The sequence below is a fragment of the Lycorma delicatula genome, chromosome 8 (genome assembly GCF_047948215.1).
Source record: "Lycorma delicatula isolate Av1 chromosome 8, ASM4794821v1, whole genome shotgun sequence".
In the NCBI taxonomy this organism is placed as follows: domain Eukaryota; kingdom Metazoa; phylum Arthropoda; class Insecta; order Hemiptera; family Fulgoridae; genus Lycorma; species Lycorma delicatula.
Window position 1 is genome coordinate 124,185,067 of NC_134462.1, and position 23,104 is coordinate 124,208,170.

At 31.3% G+C, this 23,104-nt stretch overlaps 1 protein-coding gene across 3 annotated transcripts in view; it reads left to right on the forward strand.

The window, feature by feature from the left end:
- The window catches only part of LOC142328908 (uncharacterized), a 411,591-nt gene that overhangs the window by 206,445 nt on the left and 182,042 nt on the right, over positions 1-23,104 (forward strand). For all 3 annotated transcript variants that reach the window (XM_075373051.1, XM_075373053.1, XM_075373052.1), the window contains one exon: positions 915-970. The gene's annotated coding sequence lies outside the window, so the exon portion shown is untranslated. The remainder of the gene's footprint in view (positions 1-914; positions 971-23,104) is intronic.

The following is a 23,104-nucleotide window of genomic DNA, read 5'->3' on the forward strand; positions in this document are numbered from 1 at the left end:
CATTAATTAAGTATGGACTTTTGAAGTATGGCGTTCAACAGCAAATTATTTATCTGAAAAAATTAAATGCTCAAAATAGAGTAATTAATGTAATTCTGTACAAATAATGTCGGATTATAGGAAGGAGAAACTACGAATATTTTAATGCTGTATGAATGATATCTCACCTGTATGTTTTTATCAATTAATATTGATATCTATGTTCCATATGAAAAATTAATTTAAAACTAAAAACAAAATTATTAATTTTAAAAAGATCTATTAAAAGGTAAAAAGATCTATTTTTTGTTTCCAAATACAATAATTTATATAAAGAAAGTCATTGAAAGTTGTTGTTTCCTGTTTATATATAATATGTTATCAAAAGAAATAAAAAATATTAAAAATTATAATTTGTTTAAGAAAGAAGTACTGTGATGGCTTGCCTCTGAAAATGTAAATATTTAGAATACCTGTTAATCTTAAAGCAACGAACAGTTAAATCTTTTAATATTTGTTAGGATTAAAAAATATATTTACGGCAACCACTTTACAACGCCACTAAATATTTTTTATGACTAATAGTATTTTTATAAACTTGTTAATACACTGCCTTTAGTAATAAAAAAATTTGTTTTGTTTTTTCTTTTTTAATAAATTTAATAGTAGATATTATTATTATTATTTTTTTTTGTTTTTTGTAATTATTGATTTATTTTGTTATTTGATGCAATTATTAATGAATATTGTTTTGTATTTGTATTTTTCATTGTTAATATATTTGTACTGTATTGAATGGGCACTTGACGATAAGGCTTAAAACCTTGTCGAGACGACCCAAATATGTACGAGTATAATGAGGAATAAAGTTTTTCTGTTCTATTTCAACTATTTTATGTTATTGGAAAACTAATACTGTAATTATCTGATTTCAGGGAGTGTCCTATTTTGCCTTAACGTAGGATTCCAGAGACAGCCTTTTAAATTAACGGTAAGAAATATATTTTTATACATTTAAAAACAGCCTGTGGTTTTAATTTAATTGTTAAATAATTAATTGAATTTAATAAATGAATTGAAGAATTAATTATTTCTTTTGTAAGATAAGAAATTTAAGTTTTGTGTACTTTTAACTGATATTTCGTTAAAAGTTTTCAAATTGATGTGAAATAACTTATAAGAATAAATATTTTAGTCACGTACTTCATTCCAATTACAATTAAGTCGTTTTGAAATTTAAGGTAAGATTTTATTTACTGAAGTATTGTTTTTTCTCGTGAAATCTACTTTAAGTATTTTTAGTACAAAAGCGGTTTCTCTTTTGTTAATGTATATTTATATTTTTTTTATTGTGATTATATTTAAACAACATTATTTAATATTAAAATTCTATTTCTGTATCGGTAATGTTTCTTTTTTCTCGTTTAGTGGTAAAAGCATTAAATTTTTTTTCGAAATCTAGGTATTTAATATTTAATGATTTTTAATAGTTATCTGTAGATTTTTTTGAATGAACTGAAATTAATATATTTCAATTTGTTATAAGTGTAATTTTATGAGAAGATTATAATATAAAACGTATGTATAACTGATTTTTCAAAATATCATCATGGTTAATTTAATATAAAATGTTTTTCCAAAATCCAATTTTTTCTTCTTCTCCCCCGGGCAGGATACTGCAGTTAAGTATTACCCAGCCCAGGGGAGCGTCCCTAACGGGGCTTCACGTTTCGGCCCGCCGGTCGGATCTCACTTTGCGCCCGCCTTAAACCCCCAGAGTAGGATCTATCAAGCCCGGCTATGCCGTCCCTGGGTATCCACTCCAAAAGCCGGGACTCGGTCTTTTTGTCAATACCTCTAACGGGAACACCCCGAGTAGGGCTTCCCCGCCAGGACTCGGTCTTTTTCGCGTGGGGGTGCGAGAGTCCCCGTGCCTCATCGTTAACGCCCACTCGTGCAAGCACGTGCGAACGGCAGCTCCGCAAAGGGCTGTCCCTCATCCCCGAGCCCCAAAATTCCAAAATGCAATTTGGAACACGTTTTATTAAGGGTAAAATATTAATGGCTTTAAAATTAAATACACATCCTGAAAAAACTGGGAGATGTAATTTCCATAAATATATCTTACGAGAAGAAAATGTATGCCGTTTCTTTTTTTTTTACCAAGTTTCTTCTGATTTTTTTTAACAATTTCGATTATTTATTATAATTTTTATTTCTTTCTTACCTTAACAAAATGATTGTGACATTAAATTCTTGAAAAGTCAGTCTTTAAAGTGGCATAATTCTCAAAAATAACAAGCCTACCAACTAAGGAGGCTTTAAAAGGTAAATAAGACGTATAACAAATAAACGGTTACTCACTAAGCCGAATGCAGAATCTTCCAGAAAGAAACTTTCAGGACATGTTCTATTGGTTTTTTTTTTTTTTGTCTTCAGTCATTTGACTGGTTTGATGCAGCTCTCCAAGATTCCCTATCTAGTGCTAGTCGTTTCATTTCAGTATACCCTCTACATCCTACATCCCTAACAATTTGTTTTACATATTCCAAACGTGGCCTGCCTACACAATTTTTCCCTTCTACCTGTCCTTCCAAAATTAAAGCGACTATTCCAGGATGCCTTAGTATGTGGCCTATAAGTCTGTCTCTTCTTTTAACTATATTTTTCCAAATGCTTCTTTCTTCATCTATTTGCCGCAATACCTCCTCATTTGTCACTTTATCCACCCATCTGATTTTTAACATTCTCCTATAGCACCACATTTCAAAAGCTTCTAACCTTTTCTTCTCAGATACTCCGATTGTCCAAGTTTCACTTCCATATAAAGCGACACTCCAAACATACACTTTCAAAAATCTTTTCGTGACATTTAAATTAATTTTTGATGTAAACAACTTATATTTCTTACTGAAGGCTCGTTTAGCTTGTGCTATTCGGCATTTTATATCGCTCCTGCTTCGTCCATCTTTAGTAATTCCACTTCCCAAATAACAAAATTCTTCTACCTCCATAATCTTTTCTCCTCCTATTTTCACATTCAGTGGTCCATCTTTGTTATTTCTACTACATTTCATTACTTTTGTTTTGTTCTTGTTTATTTTCATGCGATAGTTCTTGCGTAAGACTTCATCTATGCCGTTCATTGTTTCTTCTAAATCCTTTTTATTCTCGGCTAGAATTACTATATCATCAGCAAATCGTAGCATCTTTATCTTTTCACCTTGTACTGTTACTCCGAATCTAAATTGTTCTTTAACATCATTAACTGCTAGTTCCATGTAAAGATTAAAAAGTAACGGAGATAGAGAACATCCTTGTCGGACTCCCTTTCTTATTATGGCTTCTTTCTTATGTTCTTCAATTGCTACTGTTGCTGTTTGGTTCCTGTACATGTTAGCAATTGTTCTTCTATCTCTGTATTTGAACCCTAATTTTTTTAAAATGCTGAACATTTTATTCCAGTCTACGTTATCGAATGCCTTTTCTAGGTCTATAAACGCCAAGTATGTTGGTTTGTTTTTCTTTAATCTTCCTTCTACTATTAATCTGAGGCCTAAAATTGCTTCCCTTGTCCCTATACTTTTCCTGAAACCAAATTGGTCTTCTCCTAACACTTCCTCCACTCTCCTCTCAATTCTTCTGTATAGAATTCTAGTTAAGATTTTTGATGCATGACTAGTTAAACTAATTGTTCTGTATTCTTCACATTTATCTGCCCCTGATTTCTTTGGTATCATTACTATAACACTTTTTTTGAAGTCTGACGGAAATTCCCCTTTTTCATAAATATTACACACCAGTTTGTATAATCTATCAATCGCCTCCTCCCCTGCACTGCGCAGTAATTCTACAGGTATTCCGTCTATTCCAGGAGCCTTTCTGCCATTTAAATCTTTTAATGCTCTCTTAAATTCAGATCTCAGTATTGTTTCTCCCATTTCATCCTCCTCAACTTCCTCTTCTTCCTCTATAAAACCATTTTCTAATTCATTTCCTCCGTATAATTCTTCAATATATTCCACCCATCTATCGACTTTACCTTTCGTATTATATATAGGTGTACCATCTTTGTTTAACACATTATTAGATTTTAATTTATGTACCCCAAAATTTTCCTTAACTTTCCTGTATGCTCCGTCTATTTTACCAATGTTCATTTCTCTTTCCACTTCTGAACACTTTTCTTTAATCCACTCTTCTTTCGCCAGTTTGCACTTCCTGTTTATAGCATTTCTTAATTGCCGATAGTTCCTTTTACTTTCTTCATCACTAGCATTCTTATATTTTCTATTCTATTGGTTAAACTAATGAAAAACGTTTATATAAACACGGGTTTGGAAACACTATGTTTTTGAGTTACGGCTAGCAATATATTTCGCCTTGATTTCAGCTCTTTTAATTAAAAAAGCCCTATTGTAATTTTTGGAATCCAAATTAAAGCGTAAAGTTAGTTGGTCGTCTGTTTTCATTCAATAAAAAACCGATTTTTAAAAGTTTTTATATGCTTTTTATTGCGTATATACACATTGATTTTCTCAAAACTAAATTCTCTACAAGTTTTCTTACTAAATTTTTCGCATTTATTAATCATTTAACAAAGCTTTTCTACTACAAACTTAAAAAAAAAAAAAAAATCTTTTTGACACCGAATCTTATGTTTTACGTCGGATATATTTTGGCACCGAAATTAAGAAGTAACTTGGTGGTTTCTTATGTAATTTGAGCTGGAAATAGGATAAAACAGGTCCCACAACTGTAACAGCAGTAATTTTTATGATATCTGACATAAAACACAAAATTCGGTGTCGAGAAACAAGATTTGTTTTTAGGATTTTAGTACATTAGCTTTGTTAAATGATTAAAAAATAAGAAAAATTTAGTAACAAAACTTGTAGAGAATTTAATTTTGAGAAAATTAATTTAAATACAACCAATAAAAAGCTAATAAAACTTTCAAAAATCGATTTTTTTATTGAAGTAAAACAAATAGAAAATCGTATTATTCTTTCTGTACCTAAAAACATTCTTTTTAAAAACAAAAACGCTAATTTCTGAAAATAATTTTAAAAGAAATACAAAAATTTTAAAAACAATATTTTAGCTGAGTATATTCAAAAATTTAATGATTGCGTAAAATGAAATGATTACATAAAAAACTAAATTTAAATGTATGTTACTTAAGTAATATATTTTTTTTTAAATTGTATAAATTGGCAACAAAAAGCTGGTCAACAATGAAAATTGTGTACTTCGTTTGAATCTATTGACATAAATTGTCATATTAAAAAAAAGTGTATCATATCGTAGTGTATAAATGCCGTTTCAATTTTCTAACGAAAAATATGCCTATGTAAATTTAGTCTATGGATTTTGTTGAAAAAGTTAACATTAAAGAAGTGTTGCTGATTAAAATACGATGTGTTATTGAATTTATAACAAACGATCCTGAGACGATACGGAAAGCCACCGGAAATATTTTACCTCGGGCAGAATGATGTGTATATGGTAAAGGAGGGAATTTAGAACTGTAACTGAGTTTTGTTATTCTGTTAACCATTTATTATTTCCTGTATTTTATTTTTAGTTTTGCAATATTAAGAATAAAATTTATTAGGTAGAAAAACCGTTTTATTTTTCATCTGTTTTGCTACAATAAAAAACCGATTTTTAAAAGTTTTTATTTACTTTTTATTGGCTGTATTTAAATTAATTTAATGAGAATTAAATTCTCTACGAGTTTCGTTACTAATTCTTTGGCATTTATTAGTCATTTAACAAAATTATTATATTACAAACCTAAAAAACAAAACTTTTTTTTGACACCGAATTTTTTGTTTTACATCGGATATCTTAAAAACTATTGGAATCTGTTTTATCCTGTTTCTCAGCTCAAATTAAATAAGAAATCACCAACTTCACTTCTTAATTTGAGTCCAAAAAAATTACAGTAGGGCTTCTTTTATTAAAGAGCTGAAATCCGGACGAAATCTTTCGCTAGTCGTAACTCGACAAAAAAGCGTTTAAAGACCTATATTTATATGAATTATTTCTTTATTTTCACCGGTAAAATATGTCCTGAAAGTTTCTGCGTTTCTTCGTTGAACATTTTGTATATTTTTGAACCTCACCAAATAGGTTCTTTGAAATAAAGGTGTTATTTTTTCCCGCGAATTATAATACATTTGCCATAGATACTAGTAGCTGTAGAGCAAAAAATTATCATTACTATCAGAGAAAGCGAATAATTCATAAAACTAATAATTATAAGTTATAATTTTTGAAATGAAATAGATAATTGTTTTAACTCGGTAGCTAAATTGTAAAGAATAGTAAAGAACATTTTTTAAACACGTTATACTTTTGCAAGTTTAATTATTCGCTTCGTATTAAAGATAAAAAAATCTGGGCTATTTTATTTCGTTTCCCGTCTTTTCTGTGACTACCCAGCTTTATTTCATTATTGAATTTGCCCTCAAAAAAAAACTAAGAAACTCTCAGAAGAACACTTTAAATTAAATTTACGTTTTTTCTGAAAAGGCTAAATAAACTTTTAAAATAAAGCTTATTAAATACCTAATAACCTTTTTGTTATTGTTCTTTTCCTACTAAATTTTTTTGGATAAACGATGTCTCATTTAATTTCAGTCAGTAACGGTTACATTTAGAAATGAAAAAAAAAATTATTCTGAAGTGAATTTTTTTATGCTTAATGCTCATCGGAAAATACATAACTATTAAAAAATTGTATTACTTAAAAAAATAAAAATAATTTTTGTTTTATGAAATTATTATTATGTACAAAATCTTTTAAATGTTTATAATTAATTTGTTAATAATTATTTATTTAAACGAAAAATCTGAAAACTCCTTTACTAATTAGGATTGTCATATTTAAGGTTTATTAAATACTACAAGTTTTACGTCTTTAAGGTCTATTTAAATAGCATAAGAATGATGTTTTTATGTTTTAACAAAGTAATAAATAATTTACCTATTAAAATTTGTATAGAATATAACATCAGCCGCTTACTACAGTTGTAATATAAATTAAAAACAAATGGGGAACGTGGTCAGTTAAAGTATGCGCTTTAATCTGTATAGCTTACATTATTTAGTCGAGAATGCGTCCTCCAACCAGTTTCTTTGTTCCAAGACAATAGTAGAAGCGCATCGGATGTTTGCTGTATGTAGGGCTACTATTGTTATGTTTGTGATTTGAAAAGTAACGTGGAGGAAGGGTCATAGAAGAAAAAGAAAAGGTCTGTACGGGTTAACTTTTCTGTCGTGTATTATTAAGTGTTGCCATTACTAACAGACCAGTAGAACAAGAAAAGAAAAAAACAACAAAGAATAAGCAAGGAATGATGATGGTATCTTGAGACTGCTCATACCGCGCAAACTACTTTTGCTTTTGGTTTTGCTTTCCTCTAAAGGAATCTGGACTCATCTGACCGCTAACAACCTATGTGGCTACTAGTTAACGAACTGACTACACCTGTAACTTAATGCGTTGTAAGAGTATAAATTGTTATTTATAAAGTTGTTTCTTGTATAATATCTACAAGAATATAACTTGTTCAGGAAGACTTCATTTAAAAATAAATTGTTATTATTCATTTACTATACGTTTAAAATTGAACAAACAAATAAAATTTTATTTTGGTTTATAAATTGTATATAAATAATTTTTTTTTTCTTTTTTGTAATGATATAAAATTTTAAAAAATACTTTATTTTTTTGAAATGATAAAGAATAAGTTAATATAATGTGAAAGAATAAGTTAATATAATTCATATGTGTCACCTCTTAGTTTTTAACCTTTTAGTAATTCTCTGTTACGTCTTATTTCTTTCTAAGAGTTACCTCTTAGTAATTCTATGGTAATCTGTTAGTTTTTCGGTTCAGTGGTTATGAATTTTGAATTAAATATAGAGATGACGAACAACATCAGATAATAAACAGTCGAATTTCCTAGATACACATTTTATGTAGAACAATGTTAAAATAAAAACGCATTCATACTTACTCGAACGAGTACATTTATGCATATACATATATCAGTGTAATTCTACTGAAACGTATATTGCCAGTGTAATTCTACGTAAATGTAAATTACCTGTAATTCTATCTAATAACATAAATGTGCACTTTCTAAGCAAAACTTGTTTACTTGAGCGACAGGTTTGTGGTTGCCAGTGCGGAGGGGCTATCAGTTACACATGAGGTGGTGTCCCACCGGGGTCGGTACTCGGTCCTTTGCTCTGGAATATTGCTTATGATGGTGTGCTGAGGATCGATTACCCGGAAGGGGTCACTGCAGTCTGTTTTTTTGATGATCTGGCACTGGTTGTTGTAGGTAAAACATAGCTGGAAGTCGCGGTGAAGGGCACTACGGCTGTTCATATGGTGAACGACTGGATCGCTACGATGGGACTGAAGCTTGCAGAGCGGAAGACGGAGGCGGTGGTCATGGCCGGGAAACGTAAACTTGACCCCATCACGTTACGTGCCGGTGCGACCGAAGTTCTGACCTCACGTAAGGTAAAATACCTTGGATTGTCGCTTGACCACCGAAGGTCGTTCCAGGAGCATGTCCGAGAAGCAGTAAGCAAGTCTAGGAGAACGGCTGATGCCCTAGCCAAGCTGATGCGAAATCGGGGTGGTCCATCCAACAGAAGAAGGAGATTTCTTGCTTCGGTAACATGGTCGGTCTGCCTGTACAGGGTACCGGTTTGGGCTAGGGCTCTTAGTACTATGCGGGCCAGGGAGCTCCTGGACGGCTTGCAGTGGGTGCTGGCTTTGCGGATCGCGCGTGCCTATAGAACGGTTTCCAGCGAGGCTGTGTTTGTCATCGCCGGGGTGGCACCCCAGAGTCTCATGGTGGAGGAGAGGGCGATGAGATAACAGGGTGCTTTGCCAAGTGTCGCTCGATTGGTTTATCGGGCAGTGGCAAGAGAGGTGGCAGGCAGGTGGATGGACGAGATCCTCTCATCCCAGATATCAAGACTTAGATAAGGAGGAAGTCCGGAAACCTGTTGTACGAACTCATCCAATTTCTGAATGGCCACGGGTGCTTTGGCGCCTACCTGCATAGGATTGGGAAAAGAGCTCCCCCCCCGCCATTGAGCAGTCGTTGACTTCCCGGAATACGTGGTGATCTAATGTGGGCGCTGGTATGATCTACGGCGTCCAGTATTCGAGGATTTCGGGGAGTTGGCGGCTGAAAGCGTGATTACCAAAATGCTCGAGTCGAAGGCTGCGTGGAAAGCCGTAGCTGCCATGGTGGAGGCCATTGTTCGTGACACGGGGTCGGGGGAGGGTGAGTAGAGGTTGTGTGATCCCTGTTCATCCCCCCTGCATGTTTGCTTCTGTTTGTTGCAGGGTGGGGACTGAGTTAAACTTGAAAAGCGGGTCTGGTTTCCACCTGTTACAATTGCAAAAAAATAAAGTGTTCATGATTACATCCTAGTTTTGCTTTTAGATTTATGAACTCAAGAAACATGAAATGTTAAAAACACAAAAAATTTGGATTCCCAGAATTTTACCCCGTTACAATAATTTCCTTAATGTAATAACACGGGAAAATTAAAGTTTCCATCTGAAGTCCCCATCTAAAAATTATACATAAAACATTTTCAAAAGCTTTAAAACATTCACAGGCTTTAATTTTTGTTACTTTCTATGAATTATTAATTTTTTTATTCATTACAAAATTGTGGAAAAAACGATTAAAATCAGATGAAGTATTATTGAAAAGCTATTAAATTGAATAAAACAAATATGGTCATAACCATGATTAATTAATTATCTAACTGTTTAATTATTTTAGTTTTAATTACCATCTGTTATTAACCATTTTTACCAACTATTTTGTAATGAATGAAAAATGTGGTTTATCTGATTGCTGTTTTTATTTGAAAACCGCCATTTTGTTTCTATAAATCCTGGAAGGTTGAAATTTTTACAGAGCAATTTTAGAATCTTTGTTAAAAGGTCTATAAAGTTTTACTAGAATCGATGGGGAATGGGCGAGGGATACCAAATCAAAAGTGTATACCTCTTTGTGGGACACACGGTTTATATATATATATATATTTATAGAATCTAGGACTTAGTTTTTCGTCACATTTCTGAAAGCAAGAGACTTAAAAATTTCGGGAAACACACAAAACCAGGTACTAACAATTTTTATCTATAACATAACTTTCCAGGATTCCATACTGTAATAGTTGGAAAAAGAAAAAAAAAATTAAAATTTGTGAGCATTTCAGTAATTTTTTAATTGAAAGCATGTATTTAGTTTTCAACAAAAATTACCATGTGTATCTATAGAAGTAATCGCGATGTAAAAAGACATAATACTAGAATGATTTACTTTATGGCTACCAAAAAATTTAACCCAAATTTTAGCATAAAATAGATTTTACTCTTGTTTAGCGGCAAAATTAATGATTTTACTCCTATATTTTTTAGTTACCTCGAAGAAAAAAGCGCTCGGTTTACCTGTTGCATTGTTGCCAGACTGCATATACCTAAAACTCCTTTTCATTATCCTCTCTTTTACTAATATAGGCAAGTAAGAGAAGCATATGTTTCTCAGAAAGCTCTTACATTGTTGAAATAAAAATTACATATCAATGAAGATTTGGCAGTATTGCTCCCGGTTGAGAGAGAGAGAGGTGGTAGTGGGTTACTGTTATGGCTATTCCCAATAAAATAGAGACTAGGGGATGAATAAAATCCAATCTTATATATTAAAAAAAAATATGTTGAAAACATACTACCAGTTCGAGTGGGCATTCTACTGTACGGATCGGGCTGTATTTTTTCTTTCCTGCTCGGAGTGATCCACAAATATGCCATCGGACCCCAAACTTGAATCTCTTCTGAGAATTCCTCAAAAAATCCTCCTTTATTTCTTAGTCTAAGAACTTTCCGAGGTTATTACTCACAAGAAAATCACTTTGAAGGTCTATCGATGCTTGATGACATATATTTCCAAGTCATTTCGAGTAGAATAAAAAAAAAGAAATCAAGCTGAATCGTCTAGAAAAAAAGGCCGGACGGACGGGAAGTAAGTTTTGAGGTCGCAATATGAAAATGTATTTCCAGTCGATCCGAGCGTTCTACTGGACGGATCGGGTTCATTTTTTTTATTCTGTTGAAAATTATCTACAGACATGTCATCAAGGGTCATCGGACCCCAAACTTGAGTCTCCTGTGAGAATTCTTCCAAAAATTTTCATTTATTCTTTCATTGAAGAACTTTTACAAGTCATTCCTCTTAGGAAAATCACTTTGAAGGTCTATCAATGGAGAATAAAAAAAAAACAACCTGAACCGGATGGACCTGAACCTGGAAATAAGTTTGAGCACTCATTTTACCTGTGGTAGTAAAGGAAAGAGAGAAAAACAAAAGGGTTGTGGTGGGACGTGTTTTAAATGGAATACGTTTTTAGCCGATTTTTTAAATATATATATTACATTGCTTTTTAATTATAACATTGTGGAACAGCTAGGGTTCACTAGATTTTCAGGCGATTTCTTAAAATTTGTAATAACAACGTTGTAAAGCAGTAAGAGACACTAGTATTAGCTTATTTCACCGGTTGATTCAGTTATTTTATTTGGATATTTAAAAAAATAAAAAATATATAAATCAGGTAGAATAAATCCAAGAAACGAATGCTGGAAAACAAATGTTGAATGAACTACGAGTATATAGTTATAACGTTAATAAAACTTTAAACGTAAACGTTTTATAAAGTTATGTCATATAAGGTTATGTATTTTCCTTTAAAAAAACAAAAACAAAATAATTTGTTTTTTAAAAGGGATATAAAGTAATTAATATCACACATCATATATTAACACTAAATTTTAGACTCGATTTGAAGTTGTTGAGTGAAGAAAAAATGGTAAAGCTTATTCTTTCGTAAATTACATTTGTTGGTGATCTATTTTGAAACTTCTGTGTTTCGTGCCAACGTAAAATCTCTTTAAAAAAAACCTCCTAAGAGGTTGTTAAAGTAGGAGATTATTTTTTTCTTTTCTTTTTAACTTCTTTCTTTCTTTAATTTACGTTGTTTGTTTTGTAGCTTATTTATTATGTTTTAAATTGAATATTATCTTGTAATCTCTGAAAGTATAAAACATTTTAATTTAGAGTACTTTTTATTTGGTTTGGTGAATACTATTTAACACGCTTGCTTTACTTTCTGTAAAAGGATATACAATTTAATATAAAATTTAAGATTAGAATCTTTTTCTTAACCAACAAACTGATTTCAAAATGATTATAAATTTTAAGATCTTCGTATTTTAACCAACAAAAATCTTAGAACGGTAAATGTTTTTTTTTTTTTTTTTTTTTTTTTTTATGCATATTTTCATTTAAAAATTTATTGCTAGTCAAAAGAATATCTGAATTACATCTCAGATTTTAATTAATTATTCTTAGACATAATTGTAATTTATTTAACGATATTAATTCTCAGTTTGATGTGATATGTCTCGGCCTTTCATCTGGAGGTCCCGAGTTCGAATCCCGGGCAGGCATGGCATTTTCACACACGCTACAAATCGTTCATCTCATTCTCTGAAGCAGTATCTAACGGTAGTCCCGGAGATTAAAAAAAATAATCAAGGCATTAGGGAAATTTTGAGAAGTTATGTTGGTAGTCCTGATAGCCTCCAATCCAAAAGTTTACGTAACAGCAGTTCAAACCACCACACCAGTTTTTGTATTTCGTTGCTGAAGTGTGTTTAGTTCGTTACTACGTTCACTGTTCAAGAAAAATTACGGACATTAACGTCCGTAATTTTAGATCAATCCTGCATTTTGAAATGAATATGGAAAAGTGCCACCACAACAAAAACTACGAGTAATATACGATATTCGTTCAAACACTTCGAAAAAACTTGTCTGTTCTCAAGAAATAATCAATACCGGCAGACTACGAGTATCAGAAGAAACTGTTGAACGAATTAGACATTCTATAATCAGAAGTCCTAAAAAATACATCACTCGTCGAAGCCTTGAGTTAGATATTCCGAAAACAGTTCGCAAAATTTTACACAAAAGATTGAAAAATAAGAGAACTACGTCACTTAAAGGAAAGGATTAATGAAGCAATTGTAAAAATAATAAAATGTTAATTCGGGTATGGGCAGAAAGTGAGTATCGATTGGACATTTGCCGAGCGACTAATGCATATATTGAAATTTATCAGTTATGTATAAAAACTGTTTGAGAAGACAAATTCGATAAAAAAACATTAACTGTAAATATATGTTTTCATTTAATCCATGTTCAAATTCCCACCATTCTTTTTTGAAGACCCTGTATTTGTTTTACTTTATTTTTATAGTGAGAAAAAATATAATTTCAATTTGACAACAGAAAAAATTATCATTTTTTATCAGTTTGTTGTTGAAATTATAGCAGAAATGACTTGAAATGCAAGAAAAACTTTATATTTTTAACGAAATTTTGAATTTAAAAATTAAATATACCAAAATACTGCGTAAAAAAACCAATTTTTTTTTTCATCTGAGTATTTTTGTAAGTATATGAGTTTCTATATGTTTGGTTTTTTTTTCAGTAAATCATCACGTTTAATAAAAGTGCTACAAGCGCATTTAATATTTTATCCTTAAAATTTACACTAATTAATTAAATTAAATAGTAGTTACTTAAATAAATTAAAAAAATAAAAGGAGACATATATTTATATAATATAAATAATTGGAAAATAAGTACACCAAGAAAAATTATATTAATTTTTCCTTCTTTTATTAATTGAAAAGTGAACCGAAGCAACGAAAAGTTAAAAAAAGGAGTTGTCTGTTTTTTATTTTTTTTTTACCCTTTGGTGCAGCGTATTAAATCGTAATTACATAGTCTGCCCTCAAGGCAAAGACTTAATAACAACGTAAATAGATTGAGAGTTGCTTGTAACGAGTCAGCCAGTGAAAATGTATTCTAAGCTAGTAAACTAAAGGAAAAAACAAATCTCTTACCACGTAATCTCATCTTCGTTTAATCATACAAAAATAAGATGAGAAGTTTCAATAAAAAAGTAAATAAAAAAAATAAAGTAATAATATATACTAGTAATTAAAAAAAAAAAAACCAAAAACAAAACAGTTTAATAGTGTTATTAAAGTAATATCAGTATCAAAGAATAAAAGTAGAACTGGCTATACTAAACTTTTATTATTAACTGTGTTTTTTTTTCCAGTCTATTGTCTATTTACTAAGAATCGAGTAGATCTTATCAAATTCTATGGCACGACCAAGCTAACATCCAATACTATTCGAATAAACTATAAATAACTCCTTCGTATAATCTTTTAAGATTAAGTCTATACACTTTAGTAGTCTAAACAATAATTTACGAATATTTTGCTTTCATTCTCACTTTCCTTAGTTTTGATATAAGTAATTTTTAATCAGTTAGTATTCAATTTTTATATGTATAATTATTCAAATACATACTGAACAATCGTACATATAAAAAAACTATGATGATAAAAATTATACGGTCTAAATAAGGATTTATAAATTTATATTAAATTATATTTAATAAAAAAGGTGTCCCAGAATTATCTGAAAAACTTTGTATTAGATTAAAGTAATAATCCTATAAATGAATGATTGGCTCCTGATGATAATGGTTGGCTATTGGATGAATAGAGGATCCTGATTGCGTAAAATACAAACATTTTTACAAAAAAAAAAAATAATAAATAAATAAATAATTCAAAAAGTGTTCAATATTGAAGCATACTCCAGAATGTGTGGCTGGGAACTAAATAAAACCATTGTACGCTTGCGCGACTATAATTGTGATGGTAGAGCACTGATCTCATAACTGCGCATGAGCAGTTTCATTTTATTTAGTTTTAGCCACTCTTATAAATAGGTGGCGCTATTTTATGCTTCAAATTTTACCAATTCCAATACCTTGGATCTTCTATCCAGTTATATAGAGATCAGTGGTCAGTCCCCATGAAAGCACAATGCGTAGAGCGGTTTATTGAAACAAAATCAGACGCACAAGTTCGACGCAATTTTAGAACTCGATATAGCTTAGAGCCACTCTCTAGAACAAGTATTCGTTCACGGTATGATAAATTTAAAGAAACTGGCAGTTTTGAGCATAAGAAGGGTGCAAGCTATCCTAGAGCAACAGATGAAAAAATGGAGATCATTCGTCAGTGTTCTGTTTGCAGCCCTGTGAAGTCAACTCGGAGTTCAACACTCGAATTAAACCTTCCGCGATCTACTATTCACGATGTTTAGAAGAAAGGATTAAAATTATGTCCTTATAAATTAAAAATATTACATTACATTACGCTACAAGATCGCATTGTTAGAAAGGAATTTTCTCTAGAAATTATTGAAAGAATTGAAAATGATGATTGTTAGTTAAAAATTGATGTTCTTAGTCTAGACTACATTTCACGTATCTGGAAAAGCGAACACTCAGAAAGTCCAAATTTGCGGATCAGAAAACCGACATGTTACAGTTTACCGTATTAAAGATAGCCCAAAAATTAATGTTTGATGCGATCGTGTGATTGGACCTTTTTTCTTTGCGGAAACGGAAATTTTAACAAGAAGGAGCCACATTGAGGTTTATTAGTGCGTGGATCCCTCAACAACATATTCCCAAATCGCTTTTCTTTTTCCTGTTTAGTCTCCGGTAATTACCGTTCAGATAATACTTCACAGAATGAATGAGGATATGTATGAGTGTAAATGAAGTGTAGTCTTGTACATTCTCAGTTCGACCACTTCTGAGAAGTGTAGTTAATTGAAACCCAACCACCAAAGAAAACCGGTATCCACGATCTAGTATTCAAATCCGTGTAAAAATAACTGACTTTACCAGGACTTGAACGCTGGAACTCTCGACTACCAAATCAGCTGATTTGGGAAGACGCGTTCACCACTAGACCAAGCCGGTGAGTTATTCTCAAATCGCTGGATTGGGCGTGATGTACGGATTACTTGGCCATCTTTATTACCGGATATAACTGCATGTGACTTTTTTTTCTAAGGATTTTTATCAAGGATAATGTATACCAAACTTGTTTAGTGAATAGTGATCACCTTAAGGAGAGGATTACTAATGCGTTCCAACTCATAGAGTGAATTTTTTACTTCAAACATAGCATGAAATTAATTAGCGGGTATATATTTTGCGAATTACTAATTGTACTCATATTGGTATAAGTAAAAAACCTTTCAGTTTTAATATTTCCAAATTCACACAACCACTTTTTTTATCTTAATAGATTATTTACTCAGTACCAAAGTTGTTCAGATAATTATTGGTCAACCGGTATATTCTGTCTAGATACAATTTTTACTTCCTTGTACGAAGTAAAGGAAGTATTGTAATCGCGAAAAATTATGGTTTTCAGATTTCAACAGAAATATCCATTTTGACCATCACTGAATTCATTTTGACTTGTTTCGTCGTGACGTCTGTACGTATGTATGTGCGTATGTATCTCGCATAACTCAAAAACGATTAGCCGTAGGTTGTTGAAATTTTGGATTTAGGACTGTTGTAATATCTAGTTGTGCACTCCCCTTTTGATTGCAATCGACTGGACCAAAAGTGTCCAAAAAAGCCCAAAATCCAAAACATTTGATTTTAAGTCCTCATTGATAGCTTTTCAACGATATATCATAAGTTGTACTTATTTTCATTGGTTCCAGAGTTATAACCAAATGAAATTTTAATTAATGAAATATTTGGATCTTACAAGAGCACATCGGTTCGAATCAGACTTCATTCATTTTCTTTTTTTTAACTTTTTTTTAATTTAAATATTATTGCTTTATTAATAACCGCTGATTGTAAAAAAAAAAACTTTTACAATAAATAATAATTCAACAATAAAAAAATCAGAAGTTATATTAATGAAATAAAACTTTATGTACTTTTCATTTAAAAAAAAAAAATGTGTATATGTAATTTAATAGGCGTACAAGGAAATCATGTGGTGTCTAAATCAAATTTTTTGTGTTTGATTTAAAAATACTACAAATCGGGGTAAAAGTATATTTTTTATTACAAAAAATGTTTACAGAGTGATATTAAATTATGTAAACGGATTCATATTTCAAATCTGAGGGATACTAGGAGATAGAAACAAGTGCGAATCTACATAGTTAACAAAATTGCTATATTTTTGGTGTGTTTGAATTTTTGTCCACCATTTTGATTTTACGTAAAGTTTTACGATAAAAACAATGGTGAAACCGTTTCTTGATAAATGTCTTCGTTTTTGGGTTATAAGTAATCAAAATTCTAAATATGGAAAATTTGTGGTATTAATAAAACTAGGTAAAACGCCTCACAGTAAAGAGCCCAGCAGAGATGCGTCCTGAAAGGCAGCCATAACAGAAGTGGATGAAGAGCTTCTACTCAACCTCTTCTTTTAAAACTACATTTAAATTAACTTAAATCAGCAATTGCGACTCCTCCGGAGAAGGGGGCGCATTGCTCCCTCCATACAGTTAGTGCCCCGTTGTGGCGTATTCCTGCTAGCCTATGTAGCTTTAGCACCGAAAGGACTTCAGTGGTCGGTCTGAAGGGGAATTACGTCGGGAGGACAGGTTTCAAAGGCCTAGCCTTCCGCGGTCGGCCCATGAAATGGGTTCGATAACGCTGGTTTAACAACGGATTGGAATGCAATTAAATCCGTCCTGAAAATCAGAATATAAAATAAGACAAAAATTGAAAAATTAGACCCGTGATATAAAATAAACCTTTAAAAACACGCCCGAGAGAATCATCCAGCAGCAAGGGACACTGTCCAGGCTCTGCAATCTGTAGGGAGAATCTATAAACTCCCGCCAACTTTGCATTCCATTCCATTCCCCATAGTAGATTTTTTATTTCGTATTACTTTCAGTTCAGAATTACATCCGATAACAAACAATAACAACATCCTTCACAATAGTAGATAATAATACAGAATAACTTATAATTTGCAACATTTCTATAAACCAAGTGAGGTTTATAGGTTGTGTTGTTTACCTTCTAACAATATATAAATTTAAATATTTTCAATCCTAAATTTCTACAATAAATTTTGAAAGTATACCATTGTACAAGAATTCTTCAGAATACTTTTCCCTCTACAGCATGGCGGCGCGCTCAACTTAAGTAATATTTGTTATACCTTGTTGTATCATGTTTGGTGGTATACGTGGAGATTCGTCACGGCTTTTTAAGTCGTCATTTTTTAGTTGTTTTATACCATGTGTCACCGTGAAAGATCGATACCTGGCAAATGTCGATATTCTCAAGTGAATGTCGACACATACCAAATACGTCGGTAAAAAACCGAAATATTTGCTTATTCGGACCTTAGCCGGCATATGTTGAAATTCAGCATGCAATGATGGTGAAAGTTAAATCATTTATTTATATCATTATCGTTCATCCATGCAGTTAACAACATACTCTGTGTATCCTGATTGGACCTTTCAATTTTGCTAAAAATTTGATTAAATTTTTTTTTATAAATGAGGTGAATTTGATTAATCACCTTCAGTATTGGAGAATAACACATATAATTTGTATATTTAACGTTAATTAAATGAGGTTAACAAACGTGGGTTATATTTGGCTTAAACTTAATTAATTTAAATATAAAATATAACTATAATTTAATTAGACCAAATTAGTGAGCGAAGCGTGCGTAGGTTATGTTTGGCTTAAATTTAAACTTCCTATTGTACGAGGGTTTCTCGTAATCTCTTTGCTTTACAGATTGATATTGGGTTCATCCGGAGGTCCCGGGTTCGAATTCCGGTCAGGCATGGCATTTTTTATACACGCTACAAATCATTTATCTCATCCTCTGAAACAATAACGGTGGTCCCAGAGGTTAAACAAAAAAAAAAGATTGATATTGAGTGATTTTTTTAATTTCTAGTTATCGTTTCGACCCCCACTAGAGCTTATATGTGTTTGTCTATATATACCAGCGAAGGTCCATATACCATATGGCTTAGATCCGGCCCCTGCATGATAGGAGGGGAGGTTTTTTAGCGGATGAGAGCCCCGCACTGCCGTCAGTGCGGGCCTGACGGCGGCTGGCAGAGCTTTTTCCTCCCCTACGGAAGGAAAAAAAAATAATAATTTTCCAATTTCAATTTTAGGAAAATATAAAATTTTTAATTTTATTTAAATATCAAAAAAGTTCAATAACATCACTATCAAATTTTATTATACATCTATTGTATAAATAAGTATATTTAAAAAAAAAAAATACAAAATTTAAAAACCTTTTGAGTAATTATATTCCACAGACAAGATATATATCCAGAAAAATATCGTTTCACGGTTTAAAATCAGAACTGTAATGTGAGAAGTACTATATTGACCACAAGGTTATCGAAGCCACAAAATTGTTTTCTTTACGTGTATTATAATACTTAACAAAAAAAAAAAAAAAGTTTGTAAACAAGACTAAAATAAATATACCTTAAATTTATTTAATTTTTTCTTTTCCGACCTCCGTGGTCCGAATGGTAGCGTCTCGGCCTTTCATTTGGAAGTCCCGGGTTCGAATCCCGGACAAGCATGTATTTGGCATTTTCACACGCTACAAAATTGCCGTTTCATCTTATTCTCTGAACTAACAAAGCAATACCTAATGATAGTCCCGGAAGGCAAAAAAAACTAAAAAAAAAAAAAAAAAAAAACTTACCTGTATTATATTTGTTGATCTATATAAATAAAAATGTAAATGTTCGTTTCTTCAAAACCTTAAATCTCCGAAAGTTCTTCAACGATTGCTTGAAATTTTGACACAACGGTTACATTCAAATACGCGCGTTTTTATCTAAAACATTTAAATGTTACTTATGATGATGGTTTATATTTTTGGTTTTTTTTTTAGATTAATTGTATTTTTATTTATTTGGAAGCATTTTTTGTTATGTCTTTTGGTTTTAGAATATTTATTATATATATATATATATTTTTTTTTGTATTATTTTGATGGGAGTTTTTATTTATGATTATATACCTTACTATTTATATGCCTAAGATGTCATATCTATGACAGGTAAAACTTTCTTTTTTTGAAAAACAGCGCCATCTGTTGGACGTAAAAGCAACACACGCTATTCTAAATATTTTACGATTTCATTTCTTTGTTTCCGATATATGTGTCCGCTATAGATTAAAAAACTTAGACCGATTTACGCGCGGGGAAAAAGAGGGAAAGGGAAAAAAATGAAAAGGAAAATAGAGAAAAATCAAAAAAGGTAAAACGGAAGAAGGTAAAAAGGGAAAAAAGGAAAAATAGGAAAAAGGAAAGGGACATAAGGGAAAGAGAAATTGAGGAAGGAAAGGGAAAGGATAAAATCGGGGAAAGGGGACAAAGAGTAAAAAGGAAAAAGGGAAAGGTTATATTTTGTGAAGTTCCGTAATGTTCATTTTGTTAATGTTTTATCAAACTTTCAATTGTGTTCATTTAATCTACATATATACTTAAATCTAGCAATAGCGAAGCATTGCTGGCTCTGCTTATAAAATATAAAAATAAAACATAACATCGCGGCACCCAACGAATACGATACACGATACGAATACGATACGTTTACGAATACGAATACGATACGAATTACGATATGAATACGAATACGATACGTTTGGAAAAATTTTAATTTTTTTTTCGGTTTGTTTTGTATTATAATTAAAACAAATAATCTTTATTACAAATATTTCTTGAGTGACTGTGGATGGTTAAATAAAATTTTTTATATAATTGTTATTTACATACTCGTAAAAATACAATTTTGATACGTACAATACTAACCATCTCCAATATGTACTAAGCTACACCACAAATAATAGGTTTATTACGCTTTAAACACTGTAGAGACACTTAAAGGAGTAAAATTGCAACAAGAATTTACAGAGTAGTTATAATGAGGTGGATGAGAATTGTAATTTGTCCCTACTGTGGGGAAGCGTTGAAATCGGTATTAGTATAAATATAAAATAAAAAGAAATCTGTGATAACATTCATTCTGTCCCCTCTTCCTTGCAAAACAATATAATTATTACTTTCCCATCTAGATAGCGCGATAGCTCTGAAGGGAAAGTATTATAAATCTATCCAATCTGAGCGTATGCACTTTTCACCGGATCTTGAACCTAAGGAACCCATAAAACCGGATGGAAATTTTCCGGATGATAATGTTCGTATGTACTTGTGTGTGTTCGGCGTTGGCCTGTAAATCATTTTATACCTTCAGAACTACTAGACCGGTTTTGACCAAATTTAGTCAGATTACTTCAACGTATGGGTCATAAAAACATTATATTTTCAACTTAAAAGGTCTACGGGAGGAGTCTGTTGAGCAAGGTCATCCTCAGTATCTCGAGATTTCGCCAAATTAGGGTAATATTTATCTTAGGCACATTTGTTAACAATTAAAAAATAACAATATTTATAAAAAATATTTATGTAGAATTGCACCCATACCCAAAAAATTCTTTACATTAGCGGCTAACTGGGTATACTGCGTCAATAGTGCCCCTTGTCACAACAAGAAGCACTAATGTCGCAGTCCGCCATTTTGGAATTCCTCATTTTCTCTGTGGGAAATTCCGGTTTCCCTCGTCCTCTTTGACCGCGAAATTTGAAATTCCACAGGATAGCCAACCAAATTATTTTTTATACTTTAAATATTAATTATTTATTTTATTGAATTTAGTTAATATTTCAAAGGTTGGTAGCATTGACGTACAGCTATTACAGTTGTCTATTGTTTTGTGTGACGTCACAGGTGAGCGGCAGAGTAAAATTAATGAATAATGATATATAAAGTGTAAAAAATTAGCTCGATCTGACTGGGTCTCGAACCCGATCGCCCGGTTGACTCGGTACCTGGTGCGTTAAGCCTCGCGGCTACAGCAATATTCCGACCGTAGAAGCGAAATTTGTTCTACGTAAGTTGTGACACATTTGTAGTTATTTTTGTTTATTTGGGTTTGGATGGGTAACAGTATTTTGGACACTGTCAAATATTTGGTTTTTTTTTTTTATATGTAATATCTATCTAGTAATTTTGTTGCAATATAACCGTATTTTCAGTTGTCTTTAGAATTCTAAAGTAGTAATAATGCAATAAATTTATTTCGAGAAAACTTTTTTTAATTGTAATAAGGTTCTAAATTAGAGAAAATTTATTATGATTACAGATTTTTTGTTAAATAGATGAAATCACGAACGAGAATTTATTCTCTAGATTAGTGTTATTGATTTTACAAAATATTTTAAATCTGGTTATTTTATGAATAGATCTATGTATATTATTGTCATTTTAAAATTAAATTAAATCCACTGGGTTCGTCTAGTGGTAAACTCGTCGTCGTAAATCAGCTGATTTCGAAGTCGAAGTTCTCAGGTACAAATCCTAATAAAGGTAATTGCTTTTATTCACATTTGAATACTAGATTCTGAAAATTGGTACACTTTAATGATTGGGTTTCAATTAACCACATGTCTCAGCAATGGTCAGCCTGTTTTTTGTGAAGACTACACAACTACCGGTACAGTTATATTACACTGATGCGTTGCTAATGATATTAATTTTTGATGCGGCTATAAATATTATTAAAAGAAAATTAAATGAATATTTCATTATAAAAAAACTAGTAGAAGAAAAGCAGCTTTTTTTTAAATATCAGTTTTCATTGTTAAATAAAACTCAGGCAAAATAAGTTTATAAATTATATTTAGTTTATTATTTTCCAAATAGTACAGTTTAATATATGATGACAACAAAGGTATAAAGTATAAAATTCTAGGAATAAAAAAAAGGAAAATATTTTTCCAATAAATGGTAAAAGAAAACTTCTACTGATTTATTTCAACTATTGTTAGTGAAATCAACTAAAAAGAATCAAAGTTATTTATTTATTTTATTTTTAAATTTCAGAGAAAAATATTGCTTATTTATCATAGGTATACAATAACAGTCAGTCAATTTTTTAAAAGTCAAAAGTTTTGCAAAAGCAATAACCACTTCAATTCAGGTAGGTGATAGTTGTTTTTGGGGTATAGTCAATG